The sequence below is a fragment of the Mustelus asterias genome, chromosome 22 (genome assembly GCF_964213995.1).
Source record: "Mustelus asterias chromosome 22, sMusAst1.hap1.1, whole genome shotgun sequence".
Taxonomy (NCBI): Eukaryota; Metazoa; Chordata; class Chondrichthyes; order Carcharhiniformes; family Triakidae; genus Mustelus; species Mustelus asterias.
In genome coordinates, this window is record NC_135822.1 from 64,466,755 (window position 1) to 64,484,370 (window position 17,616).

At 42.5% G+C, this 17,616-nt stretch overlaps 1 pseudogene across 3 annotated transcripts in view; it reads left to right on the forward strand.

Annotated features, from left to right (window-relative positions):
- Positions 1–10,936, forward strand: part of LOC144510135 (inositol 1,4,5-trisphosphate receptor-interacting protein pseudogene) — a 12,738-nt pseudogene extending 1,802 nt beyond the window's left edge. The window contains exons 2-3 of one of the 3 annotated variants that reach the window (XR_013500571.1): positions 3,832–5,502; positions 10,239–10,936. The product of XR_013500571.1 is annotated as an inositol 1,4,5-trisphosphate receptor-interacting protein pseudogene, transcript variant X3 (transcript). Of the gene's footprint in view, positions 1–3,831; positions 7,044–10,238 lie in introns of those variants that run through there. The other 2 variants (XR_013500570.1, XR_013500569.1) reach the window with 2 other exon arrangements.
- Positions 10,937–17,616: the final 6,680 nt, after the last annotated feature.

Below are 17,616 nucleotides of genomic sequence, written 5' to 3' on the forward strand. Positions count from 1 at the left end.
AAATGGGCCCTTTGGCCCAATTTGTCCATGCCGCCCTTTTTTTTAAAACTCCGAAGCTAGTCCCAATTGCCTGCATTTGGCCCATATCCCTCTATACCCATCTTATCCATGCAACTATCTAAATGCTTTTTAAAAGACAAAATTGTACCCACCTCTACTATTACCTCTGGCAGCTTGTTCGAGACACACACCACTGTGTGAAAAGGTTGCCCCTCTGGACACTTTTGTATCTCTCCCCTCTCGCCTTAAACCTGTGCCCTCTCGTTTTAGTCTCCTTTGGGAAAAGATATTGACTTTCTAGCTGATCTATGCCCCTCATTATTTTATAGACCTCTATAAGATCATCCCTCAGCCTTCTACGTGCCAGAGAAAGAAGTCCCAGTCTATCAAGCCTCTCCTTATAACGCAAACCATCAAGTCCCGGTAGCATCCTAGTAAATCTCTTCTGCACTCTTTTTCACCTGGTGCAGAGAGGGGAGGGTCGGGATGGCGACCTCCTCGTGAACGGCGGCACGGTAGCACAGTGGTTAGCACTGCTGCTTTACAGCTCCAGGGACCTGGGTTCGATTCCCGGCTTGGGTCACTGTCTGTGTGGAGTTTGCACATTCTCCTCGTGTCTGCGTGGGTTTCCTCCGGGTGCTCCGGTTTCCTCCCACAGTCCAAAGATGTGCGGGTTAGGTTGATTGGCCAGGTTAAAAATTGCCCCTTAGAGTCCTGAGATGTGTAGGTTAGAGGGATTAGCGGGTAAATATGTGGGGGTAGGGCCTGGGTGGGATTGTGGTCGGTGCAGACTCGATGGGCCGAATGGCCTCCTTCTGTACTGTAGGGATTCTATGGATTCTATGGAACCTGCTCCTGGGCCTGGCGAAATGTGCCATTTACAGGTCCAGGCAGCGGGCGATCGAGGGGGCCGTCCATCCTGACTGTCTGCCCCTCTACCGCGGCTATGTTCGCGGCCAGGTGTCCCTGAAGAGGGAGCATGCGGTGTCCACGGGCGCGGTTGATGCCTTCTGTGCCCATTGGGCACCGCAGGGGTTGGGGTGCGTTATTGACCCTGATAATCACATTTTAATTTGATGTCTTTAAGTTTCCTTTGTACTTCGATTTTTTGTTCGGGCTGTTCCCCCTCCTTTTGGGGAGCTGCCCCTTTTTCTTTGTCCTGACTTAATTTGAGTTTGTTTATTTGGTTTGACCTAAAAAGAGGCCAAGGAAATGACTGAGGCAAACCTAGGCAGATATCTACCTTGATTTCCAAAGAATATTTTGACACACAAGATAAAAGCCTTGAGTATTAGTGTCACTTGACTGCACTGGATGGAGAACTGACTGAAAGCCATAGGAAGAAAGGGATTGTAGATGAATTTCTATATGCTTGGAGCCCAATCTGTTGTGCTATCTCATGGGATTGAGTTGGGATGGCTGTTCACTGTAGAGTTTGAAGTGCTAGAAGATTGAGCTAGTCACTGCCAAATAATACTGCCAAAGATACAGTTATGCATGTGGGCTGGGAGAATGACAAACATGCATATGTACCCTTTGGAGAAAAGTACAGAAGATGGTGGATAAAGAGAGTGGCCGTTGTAGTACATAGATTGTTCAAGGTTCATGACCAACACTGACTTGATAGCGAGGGTGACTCGAGTGGTAGGATGTGTTTACAGAGAAGATTTGACCATTATACAGCGCTGAGGCCCTATACCTATGCAGCTCTTCGGTAGAGAGTTGTCCAATTAATCCCACTCTCCTGCTCTTTCTCCAGAGTTCTGTATGTAATATTTTCCCCCTTCAAGGTTATCACTTCAGAATGTTGCTTTTGAATCTACTCTTGCCCTCTCCCAGGTAGTACATTCCACATCATAACACCTCACAGTCTAAAATAAGTTTCTTCATGTTGCCTCTGGCTCTTTTGCCAATCACATTAAATCTGTGTCTGTGAGTTACTGAGCCTTGTGCTATTGAAAACAGTTATTTACTCTTTCAAAGCCAATTGTGATTTTGAACACCTTCGTCAAATCATTTCACCTCTCTGCTTGAAGGAGAACAACTCCAGCTTCTCTTATCTCTTCACTTAAGTCTCCTATCCCTTGTATTATTCTGGCAAATCTCTTCTAGACCCTCTCCAAGCCTTTGACATCCATCCACAAGATTGGTATCCAGAATTGAAAACAATCTTCCAGCTGCGGCCTCACCAGTACTTTACAAAGTCTCTAAAGTCAAGGATCCCACATGCTTTTATACTGGGATTTTCAACTTGTGCTGCCATCTTGAGAGATTTGAATACATATACCTCCAGGTCTCACTGCTCCCGCATCCCCATTAAAATTATACATATTGCTTCTCTCATGTTCCCAACCAAAATGTATCACCAGCATTAAGGGGTGACTTTTACTGGGGTTTCTAAGATTATGAAGAGAATACATTGTGTTAGTGTAGACAGACGCCTTGTCTCAACTGAATAAGTTGAGGACGACCAGGAGTTCTAATTTGAGGTTACGTGATGCCAGAACTCTGACCGATCTTTAGGCACTTATTTTTGTCGAGAATAGTGAGGGCTGAATTTGATTCTGGCTGGGACAGAGTTCGCCTTGTACAAAAGCTAAGCACTGTGTAACATTAATCAGAGTTGAGAGTGGTCTCCTGCATTAGTTGTGGTCACCAGTAGGGTGGGAGGATGTGAGTAATGAATGGAGCTATTTTGCACTATTTTGCACATTTTACCCCATAATCGGTCTAGGATTTTATTTTTTATATGTTTTCCAAGAGTTTATATGGCTTTTGGGTGGGGTGGGGTTGTATACATTGTTACAAGTTGTTTGAGACAGGCTGGATGGACCATTGTTCATGTGTCTGTTGTCAGACTGGTGATCCTTCTTGTCTGGCTCCTCCATCCCCTTCCTCCCCCTCTCCACTGTAATCTTTCTTGTATGTTTTATTTATAGTTCTCTAGTCAGGTCTCTTCCCCTTCCTGTCCTGTTCCTCAATATTAGGCCTTGTACTGGCTTCCTCTGCCCGACATGGTTCTGAAATCAAGATTCATACAGCATTTCTGTTGTTAACTCATTCCTTCTCGAGAATTAACAATTGTGGAGTTCCTTCCCACCCACTGTCTTTCCTCCCTCATGTAAATTACAAGCGTTTTAAGGAGAGTTTGGCATTACCTAATGACGACTCATCACCTTTCTGACTCTTTACAATAGGTGCCTTGCACTTCAATTATTAGATGCCTCCATGATAAATTAAAAATGTACAGCCCAGAGCAGAACTGACCGATATATTACAACATAAACCAAACCTGGAACTACATTGCATCAAATTTATTGGGATTTGCTCATTGTACAATTGGAATTCTGAATTTTCCCATGTTGCCTAGAAGAGAGTATTTGCATACTGGGCATTGTGGTATAGTTATACTTTTTCAGTCCTTTACCTTTTTGGGGCTGATTTTCCTCTGTTTGCCATTCCAGCGCAGATCAGAAAATTACGTGTGCCAAATATGATTTTGCAGCAATTGATTTTCAATTTGTGTCCACTATTTCTGACCATATAGGTGGGGCTGGTGGGTGAGGCTCTAAACTTGCAGTGCAAGTGATATGCCATCAATGCCCAAGGTTCATTAATTGCTGCCCACTCATCAAATCCTGTGAGACAGCTTGAGGCTGTATAGGACAGGAAAGGAAGCTGTACATATTACAAAACAGTGAAGGAGGATGAATTAATAAAAGACTTGCAAGATCTCTCAATGGGGGCTCAGCCTCTGATAGATCTTCTAATGCTGTTGCCCCTGTGAATTGCACATCTTCTGAACATCTGTTCTTTGCTTATTGTTTGTAGGATGCCAGCACTATTGGGGCTTTTCAGTGTGTGCCTCCTGGTGATCACGGGAAGTTTGTACCACCCCCGCCTCCTGAGTGATGAAGTTGAGAGTGAAGAGGTGCAGTTAAGGATGAAAGAGCAGGAGGACAAGTATAAGCTGGAGATGGAGCGCCTCCAAAAAGAAGTGGACGAAAAGAATAATCCTGAGCAGGTAGTAAAGGTCAATACGTACGTAAAAGCAGATAACCCAACACAGATAGATTGGAATACCTGGAATATTCTCCTGATGGTCACAATTCTGTTCTTGGAACTGTGGAGACAGGATACGTGGCCACATGCACCACAGGACTATAACAGTGAGGAAGAGGAGGAAGGAGAGAAGGAAAATGAATTTCCTCAAAGAATTTACAGCAACATTTTGAATATTCCTGACAAATGTGTGCTTGATCAATTTTATAATACGTGTATTCAGAATGTAAGTCAAGAGCCGATGCAGACGTGTGAATTTGTAGAAAGCTTTGTGGACAACCTCTTGGAAGCTTGTCGGAATATTTGCCAATGGGACTCTGAACTGATCCTTGAAGATTGTGTAGGCATTGGTAGTCAGTTTGAGAAATGGGGCTGTAAGACGCCCTCGGTGTTTGATATTTTGGTTCCAATTTTTCTTCAGGATGGATATTGCTTTAAACCAGAGATCTGTTGCTGTGATCTCCCACCTGATGAACAAAGTTACGGCCGAATTGTTATGGTAACACCAGGAAGTGCTGACTTGGGCTGCCTATGTAAAAGTACTGAACTTGAAGGAGATGTTCTTTGTCTTATTCACAGTAAGAGGTTTGAAGCTGATGTTCGTGCCAATTGCCTGGCTTCCATCGTGTGTTCTGAGTGGTATTTGGACTACAAGAAGGTACTGAAATGGTTCAGGGTTGCACTAGCAAAATCCTGGAACAAAGTTTGTCATAAGTACGATTTTGATCTTTCCTTCCACAATATTACTGGTTGCTGTGGGTTAAAGGTCCAGTATCAGTCAGGACGAAACATCTACATTAAAGCCTTCCCTGCTGTGAGGCTGAAGGATTCAGATGTCTATTTCGTATCCAGCTTTCCTGATTACACCAAGAATACAGTGCCGTCCACTACCTACTGGCACATATCCTGTGCTGTCTGCGAGTACAGATTTCTGAAAATCATGGCAAAAAGCGTTCCCAAAAACAGTTGTCACCTCAAGTGCCTTCAAATATTGATCTTTCTAACTGAAAAGCTCCGTAGCTCTCCAGACCAGCGGAACATTCTTGGGTCCTACTTTTTTAAGACTGTCCTTATGCATCTGTTGTTAAGTCAGCCATATTCAAACTGGCATGAGTGTCACCTGGAACATAGGCTCAGAGACATTTTGAAGTATCTTGGGAAATGCTTGGATGAGAAACGGCTCCACCGATTTATGATCGGAAATCAGACTTTTCCTAAGCAAATGGGAATTCCAGAAATGCTTCTGTATGCAGAGCCCATAAACCTCTTCCGGTCCTTCGTAACACAGCGTGACTCTTACGGTCAGGCACTAATGGAATATCAGAAAATATTAAGAGACATGGGTCCGTTAATGATGGAATGCATTAAAGATAATACAGTCAGCTGACTGAAAATAGTGCCTTTGCTCCTGGGTTGGGAGCAGAATTATTTAACAGATAGGTAATATTTACAGTTCCATTGAGAGTACATTTTAATAGATGTGTTACTTACATGCCACTCATTTCTCTTCTTTACTACATGGACATATTTCTGATGCCATTTATTGTCACACGTTCTCCTCAGGGCAACATAGGTGTGTGTTTCTTGGTGGCAGACACAATGAATCTCCACTTTCACCTTCTGCCCTCACACTACATTCAGAATACCGATGAGAACATCTTAAAGTTGCAAAGATGTTGAAAGTAGCCGTACACTGAGGACTTGCACAATTTCTCAGATGTCCTGCTTGTGAGTCGCCCTCCCCATTCAAACTGTGATGGTGGACAGCTAAACTGACCTCATTGTTCCAAATGGGATGAGCAGGCAGTGAGCAGTCCAGCCATTCCTGAAGGACTTGCAAAGTGGTAAATCGAGTGAGGAGTTAGTCCAAGTGTATTTTGTTGCGGTGCTTTAGTGTGAGGGTGGATATCGCCAAAATTTAAACCAAAACAGCTCAGTGAGATTCAAAAGAGGACAATCCAGACTTCTAATTCTTGCTTACTGCCATGTATAAATACTGATGCAGTGATTCAGAATTCATCAGGAATGTATTTTTTTTAGTAAAGAGACTGAGCCTCCTTATTACTGAAAGGATCCAAGTTCTTTGCTGGATACTGGGCTGTCATTCTCCCAATGTTGTTATACACAAGACATGTCATGAAATTGCAAAGATTTGAACTCGCAATGAATCTTTATATTCCCGATGGTGAAGTCTCAAGGAAGCTGCTGATATTTTCAGAGCTTGACAGTTTTTTTTCTCTCTGGATTTCCACGTTTCTGCTATTTTTTAATCATGGGAATAGGATGCATTCTGTAACAGAAGTGACACTTGGGCAAGAATATTGAGGATTTTAAAATGGGCTCTTCAGTCAGATGTTTTCCCTTCTTTAAATCAATCATGTAAGTTGTACCCTGTAAGACGGTGGTGAGTTGAGGCCTTGGAGTTGCTATGCCACTCGTTTGTAGGAATGGAGATGGGCTGGCTGAAACGTCAAGCCCAAGTCCATCCAGAGGGAGAACAATTCTCCATATTTGGGCAGGCTCTTCTCAACCTCATTCCTGGACAAAGTGTAAAAGAGTTTTCATTTTGATTGCTGATCCCTCTCGCCTCCAGCCTGTTGTCATCTTTCTTCTCCCCGTTTTGTTCACATAATTAGTCATTGCACCTTGAGAATGTGCAACACCCCATTCCTTGTTTCCTCTCTGCATTGAAATGAAAATCCATCCCAATCTGTTCCACTAACTCAGAATTTTCAAGAAGGATTGGAACTGGATTTTTTTCACCTTCCAATTCCTATCACAATTTTTGAAATCATAAATTCACAATCACCTTTGTTACTCTTTCTAACTTGGTGATATTTTGTGAGAGAGAGGCCTTGGATATTCATCCATGGTCATTTTTAAAACCGTGTTCGAATATAATGTGTATAATAGGGCATTTTCTATTCGACTGTACACTCCTGTTTACATTGAATAAATATATATTTACAAACCGAGTTCATAAATTCAGTCTTCGCACATTGTGAGAATTGACGTATTCCAAACTATCTCCATTATACACAACCATTGGACAGGAACAATAAATTTTGGGGGAAATAGAAATGAGATAACTGGTCCTTCTTGGCATCTTTTAATGAAACCTCATTGCAGTGATGGTTGGCACATGGAATGTTGCAATTTATTGTTTGATATGTGACAAGCATAATTTAGACAATCATATAGGTTTCAGCAAAGGAGGCCATTTGTTCCACAAGGTTCCTGCCAAAGCCAGCATAACGTCAGAGCTACATATTCCAATCTTTACCTTGATACATCATTGCCTTTAAAAAGGCAATTAATTAAACTTCAGGTGAATTTGTTTTCTCAGCCGACTCATTGACCTGCCTTTAAATGGAAGAGAATAGCCTCACACTGTATACCACTGGCTGGGTTGCATGTATATTCCCATTCTAGTCCACAGCATCGTCATACCTTTACTGTTCCTCTTGTGACCCATATAACCATAGAATCCCAAAAGTGCAGAGGGAGTCCATAAAGTCTGCACTGACTCTCCGAAAGAGCATCTTACCCGTGTCACCCCACACATTTACCATGGCTAATCCACCTAACCGACGCATCTCTGGACGTTGGGAGGAAACCGGAGCATCTGGACTGTACACTTGAGGTCCCCAGATGATTGTCCACTAATTTCAAATGTTCTGTGAACATGTATTAAGTGTCTGATCAAATGTATGGCTTAAAAGGACGAGTGCTATGTCAGTAGCTGAATAATACATTGTGTTTTACACGATATAATAGCCCTATCAGCATAAAATGACACATTCCCTGACTTAGTTGACAGCACGAGAGGACATTCACGAGTAATATAAGAGTGGTGGGCTGGGCAAACATTTTTCAAGTGTTATATCAAATTCAAAGAAAGAACAAAGAAAATTACAGCACAGGAACAGGCCCTTCGGCCCCTCCAAGCCTGCGCCGACCATGCTACCCGACTTAACTAAAACCCCATACCCTTTCAGGGATTATATCCCTCTATTCCCATCCTATTCGTGTATTTGTCAAGATGCCCCTTAAAAATCACTATCGTATCTGCTTCCACTACCTCCCCCGACAACGAGTTCCAGGCACCCACCGTCCTCTGTGTAAAGAATCTGCCTCGTACATTTCCTTTAAACCTTTCCCCTTGCACCTTAAACCTGTGCCCCCCTAGTAATTGACTCTTTCACCAAGACCTCTCCTCTCCAAAAGATGCAAGGACTGATTAGGGAAAGTCAGCATGGCTTTGTGAGTGGAAAATCATGTCTCACAAATTTGATTGAGTTTTTTGAAGGGGTAAGCAAGAAGGTAGACGAAGGCAATGCAGCTGATGTTGTCTACATGGACTTTAGCAAGGCCTTTGACAAGGTGCCTCATGGTAGATTGTTGCATAAGGTTAAATCTCATGGGATCCAGGGTGAGGTATCTAAATTGATACAAAATTGGCTTCTTGACAGAAGCCAGAGGCTGCCTGTAGAGGGTTGTTTTTCAAACTGGAGGCCTGTGACCAGCGGTGTGCCTCAGGGATCAGTGCTGGGTCCACTGTTGTTTGTCATTTATATTAACGAATTGGGTGAGAATATAGGAGGCATGGTTAGTAAGTTTGCAGATGACACCAAGATTGGTGACATAGTGGACAGTGAAGAAAGTTATCTCCGATTGCAACGGGATCTTGATCAATTGGGTCAGTGGGCTGACGAATGGCAGATGGAGTTTAATTTAGATAAATGTGAGGTGATGCATTTTGGTAGATTGAACCAGGGCAGGACTTATTCAGTTAATGGTAGGGTGTTGGGGAGAGTTACAGAACAAAGAGATCTAGGGGTACATGTTCATAGCTCCTTGAAAGTGGAGCCACAGGTGGACAGAGTGGTGAAGAAGGCATTCAGCATGCTTGGTTTCACCAGTCAGAACATTGAATACAGGAGTTGGGACGTCTTGTTGAAGTTGTACAAGACATTGGTAAAGCCACACTTGGAATACTGCATACAGTTCTGGTCACCATATCATGCGAAGGATATTATTAAACTAGAAAGAGTGCAGAAGAGATTTACTCGGTTGCTACCGGGACTTGATGGTTTGAGTTATAAGGAGAGGCTGGATTGACTGGGACCTTTTTTCTCGAGAGCATAGAAGGCTGAGGGGGTGATCTTATAGAGGTCTATAAAATAATGAGGGGCACAGATCAGTTAGAACGTCAACATCTTTTCCCAAAGGTAGGGGAATCTAAAACTAGAGGGCATAGGTTTAAGGTGAGAGGGAAGAGATACAAAAGTGTCCAGAGGTGCAATTTTTTCACACAGAGGGTGGTGTCTGGAACAAGCTGCCAGAGGTAGGTACAATTTTGTCTTTTAAAAAGCATTTAAACAGTTACATGGGTAAGATGGGTATAGAGGGATATGGGCCAAATGTGGGCAATTGGGATTAGCTTCGGGGTTTAAAAAAAAAAGGGCGGCATGGACAAGTTGGGCCGAAGGGCCTGTTTCCATGCTGTAAACCTCTATGACTATGACGTGGAGGATTCTGAGCGGCAGTGAAGCTGAATGAACTCAGTCAGAGTTCAATAGTAGTAATTAGGCATTATGACCTGAAAGGGATGTAGTTGCAACTTGGCAGCAGAAGAGATATTGTGAATTGCTTAGTCTGACTGGGCCAACTTAAAACAAAATCACTGGTTATCATCTCATTTTCCATTTGGGGGACACATTGTGTCATATTAAACCAAATAACAGTGTTGAGAACAGTAATTAATTGGCTGTGGTGTGCTGAGATGTTCATAGGCAGGAAATGGATATCCACTTTATGAAGTTTCCATTGTTGTAAAACATCAGTTATCTGAAATACTGTCTGTGACTGATGCCTTAAGAGTGCCTGTGTATATGTAAAGAGGACATATGGGATTACTGCCCATCCTGTTGCACTTTGGCAATGTCACACAAATTAGGAAACACCTTACTTCAGCTAATCGGCTTGCATGCAGATTTAAGAGGCAACAGATTGCATGAAGCAGCAACTGTTTCAGCCTCTGTGTATACAAAAGTAAACATTTTTCAAACTGCGAATGATATCACTTTCGGTTTATGTTTGAGGAACCAATTGTTTAAAGCCAGGTACTTAACCTGTTTCTCCATGTTCTTCCTTGCTACTTTCCCTTTGCACAGGATGACGTCACATTCACAGCTTCATGCAGCTGCTTTGCCTCTTACAGTTAAGACGATAGGTAGCATCTGATTGTTTTTCTTCAGCACAAACAGAAAATAAAAGACCAAAACTGCCACCATATCAACAGACTGCTGTTCCTTCCACAACAGCCACTCATTATATCCCTTTGCCCTCTTGACAATTTTTGCTCGAACATATATATGCATCTTCTGTCAAACGCAGTTTGTGCCTTTTCTAAAGCAATGGCTCACCAGTTTGCTTCAATGTCATCAACAAAATTCAATGTTTTAAACGGAACACAACTATAAAAAACTTTAACCATGAAAACTTAAATGTTATTACCAGTGTTCAGTATAAACTCTAGTGCCTGTGATATTCCACCCTGTCGGCAGAAGTCTCAGAGGAACATTGTTCCTGAATACAGGGAACCTCTGTGTCAAGATGCCTTTTCACAAATCACCACCAAAGAATGCTAATGTAATTCAAAAACTGCCTTGTGTTAACTGTACACCCATCATCAGTGGATGATGGTCACCGAATTGAACCCATCACCTCCAGCTGATGGCCGTATTGGCATTTTGTGCATTGCAGCACTTCCAACACCTCAGCAACAAAGGCATGATGATAACTTGTATCTTTATGTGTTTATTTTACAGGATGGATGAGATTTCATAATAAATCCAAAGGTGTGAAATCAGCACAGAATTTTATATCTTTCTAATGAAATGAGAATGTTGTGCATGATGCTTCAGTGGTTTAGCTCCCTGCCCTGTCCTTCAGGAATTCCATTTAAACTGAAACTGATGGATTGAGATCTCTACAGTCCACAATACTCTTCCCAGTAGTAGCTTCATAGCATAAAACAGTCCATATTCAGCACTGAATCTGGAAATTTCACTCTTGTGGGCTATTGTATGAAATGTTCAAACTTACATTATTGCTGTAGAGTTGCTTCTCTGTGTTTGGACATAGATGAAGCTTAATTTTCCACCAAACTTGTGCTGCACCCAAACTGGTTATTGCACCTATTGTTGACAACAGATAACAAAAGTAGAAAGTGATCAACTTGCAGCACGAACAATCGCAGGTACTAGCGATTTAAATTTGCTCACAGGAAAAGGTAATGAGACTTTCTGTTGTGAACTTACGAACAACTTCATTTCTAGGTTAGAGTTCGCTCGGAATTGCTACAGTTGAGGCAATATCAATTCAAATTTACTGCACAAGAGAAAAGAATGAAGATTTATAAGAATACTTGCAGAAATTTCAGATGGAATATTCAGTACATGCTGAAGAGCAGGTTGTGGATGGGAGGAGATTGAGACTGACTTGGCACTGCAGTACTGAAGCACCATTTGGATGCAGTGTGAACTAAGTTGCCTGCTCCGGGTAATTCAGATGGACATTTAATTGCCATGATGTTACTTGAAAGAGCTAGGAATTCCCCAGGGTCCTGACCAACATTCCTCCTTTGGAAATGTCACAAGAAAAATCAGAGATTAGCTTTTGGGACATTATTAATTCAGAATGGTCGATTTAAAACAGCAACCACTGCACACAAAATAGTTATTTTCAACACTGACAACTTTGCACATATAAAGCACTACACAGATACAAAGGTCATTTCACATGAGGACAATTGAAAAAAATGTTTTTTCTTTCATCCTTAAAATCTGAGAAGTGCTTTGATTACAGAATCACAGGATTGTTAAGGTGCAGAAGGTGGCCATTTGGCCCATCATGTCTGCATTGTCTTTCCAAACCAACATCATGACTGAGTGTCGTTCTCCACCCTCTGAACATTGTTTCTATTAAAGTAATCATCTGATGCCCTCTTGAATGCCTTGACTGAACCTTCTCCACCACACTTCCGGGCACTGCATTCCAGACCCCAACCACTCATGGTACGAAAAAGTTTTTTTTTACATCACCTTTGTTTCCTTTGCAAAGCACTTTAAATCTGTGTCCTCTCATTGTTGATATCTTTATGAGCAGAAACAGTTTCTCCCTGTCTACTCTGTCCAGCCCCCTCATGAATTTAAACATATGTATCCAAATCTTCTCTTAGCCGCCTTGTCTCCAAGGAGAACAGTCCCAACTCCTCCAATTTATCCTTGTAACAAAGTTTCTCATCCTTGGAACCATTCTCTGCGATATGTTTGCAACCTTCCTAAAATGTGGCCCCAGCATTGCACAGAATATTTCAGCCTCTGCTAATGTCAATATCAAGCTGTTCATAAGATGGGCCAGTGTCCTGTGGGAATGTGCTTCCTGATTCTCTTTCCTATCTCCTGACCAAAATGAGTACAGAAACTTATTAAATGCAGATTTGCGCACAATAACTGTATCATGGAAATTTACAGCTGTCCTTGGTGCTGTGTGATGGTGACTTCATGCACATCTAACATCTGTACTAAGTGCATGTTTGAAAAGGAATGATCATGAAATTCATACCAATAACAAATGGAAATTTTTTTTTGTATCAATGAAATATTCTTCCAGGTAATGTCCCATCACCCCTCCTCTTCATAAAATGGTGACTCGTACTGGGAGATAGTTCTGCTAATCATTCCTGGACAATAACTCAGTGCAGCTGCAGCATCAGATCGTCACAATCAATCACTTTCAATGCAACCCACTGGCTGGAGATCAGGAACAATAACAACTGGCTGATCTTATACCCTATCTAACTGAAACAGAGGTTTGCTGTAACTCACCATTGACAGGAGAATGCAATCCAGAACCTACCTGGTCAATTTGGCTCAGTACAATTACCCACTGAATCACTGAGAGATTCATTTGTGTCATCTTTATCTGTTTTACCATTCTGGATTGGGTAATGGAGTCTCTCCGAGATATCAATTTTGGACAAATGTTTTTGGGCCAAACAAAAGTCAAAGCAGACAACAAAGCTATTCCAAACAAATGTAAGATTTATTAAACAAGGATTTATGTCTAACAAACAGGCAGTTAAAAAAAACTGCACAAGATTTATATTTCCTGTTGCAGTCTGGGCACAGTTCGAACTGTACTTCTTCTTTCCGTCTCTTGTATTCTGCTTCTTCTGGTTTCTCTCTTCTGTCTTTTTTAATCCAAAAATATACTTTCTTCACAACATTTTAAAAGTACTTTCCAAAACATTTCAAATTGACTATTGCAGGAAGTGCAATAGAATTTAACTTTTCTCCACACAGCATGTTCCACTCTAAGACGCTTCAATACACTTGATGTTTCCAATATGTGTTCCATCTGAGGCAGACAGTCCAAGGGATTATACATCGTTTCCAGTTCCTCAGTGGACTCTGGCTGAAAGGCCTTCAATGATGATCTTTCTCCGTTGCGCTTCCGAGGTGACTGCATCAAGCTTTAGTTGTCCCTCAGCATCTAGTCCTAGACATTTGAATATATCAGTCGGCATCACTTTGTACTGGAAGACCAACATGTTCCAAAGAGCATCTTTCACTGATGGCCCTCTAGCTGCAGTTGATGGTTTCCTCGGTGTACATTCCTGGGAATAACCCAGAGAGCACAGAAACCTGCATCGCACACACAATGGAACCCATTCAGGAGCCAACCCTACAACCTATCGAGATGAACGTCAACAAAAACCATTGCATCTCTTCCCAGACCTTCTTTGCAAAGGCACGTTCAAGGAGGTGGAAAATAGTCTCTTCCCCTCTACAACTGCCTCGGAAGGAATGAGAATTCAGGCGTACAGGAAGTTTCTGATGGGACAACCTTTCTCACTATTAGCTAAGCCATGTCTTGGTGCTTGTTTGAAAGTTTTGGCAATGAGACATTCTGCCAAATGATTTTTGACAGTATTCTCAGGCCCATTTGACCCATTCAACAGGATCTACCATCTCCTTTTCCTACAGGGCCTCAAAGACGTTACGTGCAGACTACTGTCTGATGGATTTGTGGTCAAAGTTGGTTCTTTGCATATACTTTTCCAGGTGATACCGGTGGTACGGCTACTCCAACTGACTGAAACATTCTGTGGAAATGTTGCCAGACCCATCCTATGCAACATTGGGTACGAGTAGCACCTCAGCATGTTCTAACACTAGCATATCAAGGATCTATGTATGCACAGCTTTTTGCAGTTGCGCACCAAGATGGCTATCGGTATAAGGTGATGTCAAAGGTTTAGAGGTTTGTTTATCATGTCCCTGTGGGCACAGTCCATTTGCGACCTCCATATGAAAGTTAGATATGGCTCAGATGACCATCATGGTGCATGAGTTGAGAATGAACCAGACCTGTACCACATACAACATAACTGAGCGGACAGTTTCAATCTGTAGGTTCACAAATTGGCTTACTTGTGTTGGACTGAGAAAACCATCCTGGTCCGCCCCCTTTAAATTGTTCCCTCTGGATGCTGTCGGGAGGGGGTTCATGCAAAGAATGAAGTTTGGGGCATCCTCCAGTGATGAAGTCTTTACAATCCATTCCCTTTCAAGGATGTTGCTACTCCTGGCTATCTGAAGCTGGCGTGCGCTGGTATCTTCACTTTGAGCTTGGACCATTGCACTGTTAAAAATATTTTGGAGCTCGGCTTTTTCTTCTCCAGGTCCTTCGCACTTTACTGATTCTTTCTTTCTTATTGAGCAGCATTCCCTGTCGACAGAAGTCACGTCTTGCTCTTGGTCTGACAAGCGGTTTGGTCCCTTCTTGGCCCCTTCTTCTTTTTGGTCTTCTTCAACATCTGCCACTTCCCCAGTTGTGCCTTTGCTGGTTCCTCTTCCACTGATTTAGAATGCTGATGGGTTCAAGGCTCAGAGAACATTGCTGGTGTTTGCCAGCCTGCTGACTCATCTGATTTCTCATCTGATTTCTTTCTTGCTGTGTCCTTCTTTGTCCTGTTTTGTACACCAAAGGGCTTGGTGGGTAAACGATTGCAGGTGTTCTTCATGGGAGCCATGGCTGCCATTTTGTCTGCCTGTCCCTCCTTGGTTCTTGCCATCTGAGCTTAAATGAGGCAGCATTTAGCAGCAGAAAGGTTGCAGTCTTTGTTAGATGGCCTTCCTGATTGCAGTTCTTGCACATGATGGTGCTTCAGTTGACAGTAACAGAGCTGAACTTAAGAGGTGAGGTGTATCCTTGACATTCAACGGCAGTACCATCGCGAGAGCTCCCACTATCAACATCCTGGGGGGTTACCATTGATCAGAAACGGAACCGGACCAGTGATATAAATACTGCGGTGACAAGAGCAGGTATGAATCCCACAATGAGTAACTCACCTGACTCTCAAAAGCCTGACCACAAGGCACAAGTCAAGAGCGTGATATATTCTCCATTTGCCTAGATTAGCTTCTCCAATAACACTCAAAAAATTTGACACCATCCTGGACAAAGCAGCCCGCTTGAGTGGCACCCTATCCACCACTTTAAATAATGATTCCCTCCACCAGCAATGCCTGGTGCCAACAGTGTGTACTATCTTCAAGATGCGCTACACCAACTCACAAAGGTTCCTTTGACAGCATCTTCCATCTTGACTTCCAATACCTTTATTATTGTGTTGGGTTGGAGGAGTTTCAATAATTGCCAAAGACTGCCAGCTGCAAACATTCTAACTTCATTGTAACATGTTTACGTTTATGAGAACACTCCCTTACACTCCCTTCCTTCTCAAATATCAGATCGCCTGCGCAACATGTCAGTTCCTCCAGACTATTACAATGAACCCTTTGTGAGACTTCATCTAAAAAACTCTTATCTCCCTCAAGTCTCTGTTCAGTGTTTTACTGATGTTCATGGAAACCCAATGTTTCAGTCTCCGAGTCATTTTGAACATTTCAGTGTTTTGAAGTCTCACAGGCAATGTAGCCTTTCAGGTAAATGTAATTTTTCTGTCTGTCTCTCCATGTCCTCTCTTACCCTCTCTGCTCTCCTTCCTCCAGGTTTTAGATTCTCATCTGCTCTTATACCGATAAGCAATGTAGTTCCTTCACCAGTCAACCATGCCTTGTTCTCCTCTCACTTGTAGGGAATAATGTTGGTCCTCTGGATATTGTTGAACAGAATTCGAACCAGGACACGGTTCGGGATCACCTCCGTCAGTCTCTTCTTTCATTTCTGATTATAGCAACCTCTCTGCTCTCTGAATGTCACTCTGTTACTCAATTACAATCAAACCTCTTCTGTTTCTTCAGACTGTGCTCTGTTCTATCCGGACAATGTAAGATTGAGGGTGTGGTGATGTCTCCAAATCTAGGTTGATCTCTGATCTAATTTTTTTTCCCTTGTCAATAATGTTCTTGCTCTGTGATGACTGTCATAGTGTTTCATCTGTTCTTCTCTTTTACTTTCTCTATATCTGTATCTTGTACCTATGGAGTTAATGTATTTGGAAGGAATCTGCAACCTTCATCCCAAGTGTAACTTGCATAGAGCCAATCCATTCTGCAAGGATGAGGATCTATGAACTCAAGAAAGCTAGTTAAAAATCCTCATTGCGTTTCAGTAATGCCTTTGCAGTTCTGACACCTTTCTTAGCTTCTCGATTTGAGACATTTTCATAGCCAACAATTTGGATTCCTGGTCACATAGTGAGTACATTAGGAATAAAGATTGATCCACTGAAAACCAGAGGAAACCTCAGTGAACTTATGGGAACGAATCCAAATCATTCTGCAAACTCCTGAAACCTTATGTTTACAAGCTGCGGACCATTATCTGATATCACAATATCAGGAATCTCGTGGACATGCATAAGTTTCTATCAATGACATTATCACTGCTTCCAATATGTGACCATGCAACAATTTCACTTCAATCCACCTTGTGTAGTAATCTTTTGATTTGATTTATTACTGACACATGTAGTAGTATACAGTGAAAAGTATTGTTTCTTGTGTGCGAAACAGACAAAGCATACCATTCATAAAAGGAGAGACCCAGCTACTAAATCAAATACTGTGCTCTGACTTGGTAATACCTGAATGACCTTGACGTAGGCGTTGGAAGATCTCAAGTCTCAATGCTATTGGTTAGGCTGTTCTATCATAAAATCCCTCGTGGATGGAGGCCATTCGGCCCTTTGAGCCTGCACCGACAACAATCCCACCCAAGCCCTGACCCCGCATCCCCACGTATTTACTCTAATTCCCCTGACAATAAGGGGCAATTTAACGTGGCCAACCCACCTAACCCATACATCTTTGGACTGTGGGAGGAAACCGGAGGAAACCCATGCAGACACGGGGAGAACATGCAAACTCCACACAGTGACCCAAGCCGGGGATCGAACCCAGGTCCCTAGCAATGTGAGGCAGCAGTGTTAACCACTGTGCCATGCACATCATCAAATGCTAGCAAACCATGAATCACTGGCAAATGTGCTCTCTGCTCGACATATTGTCTCAT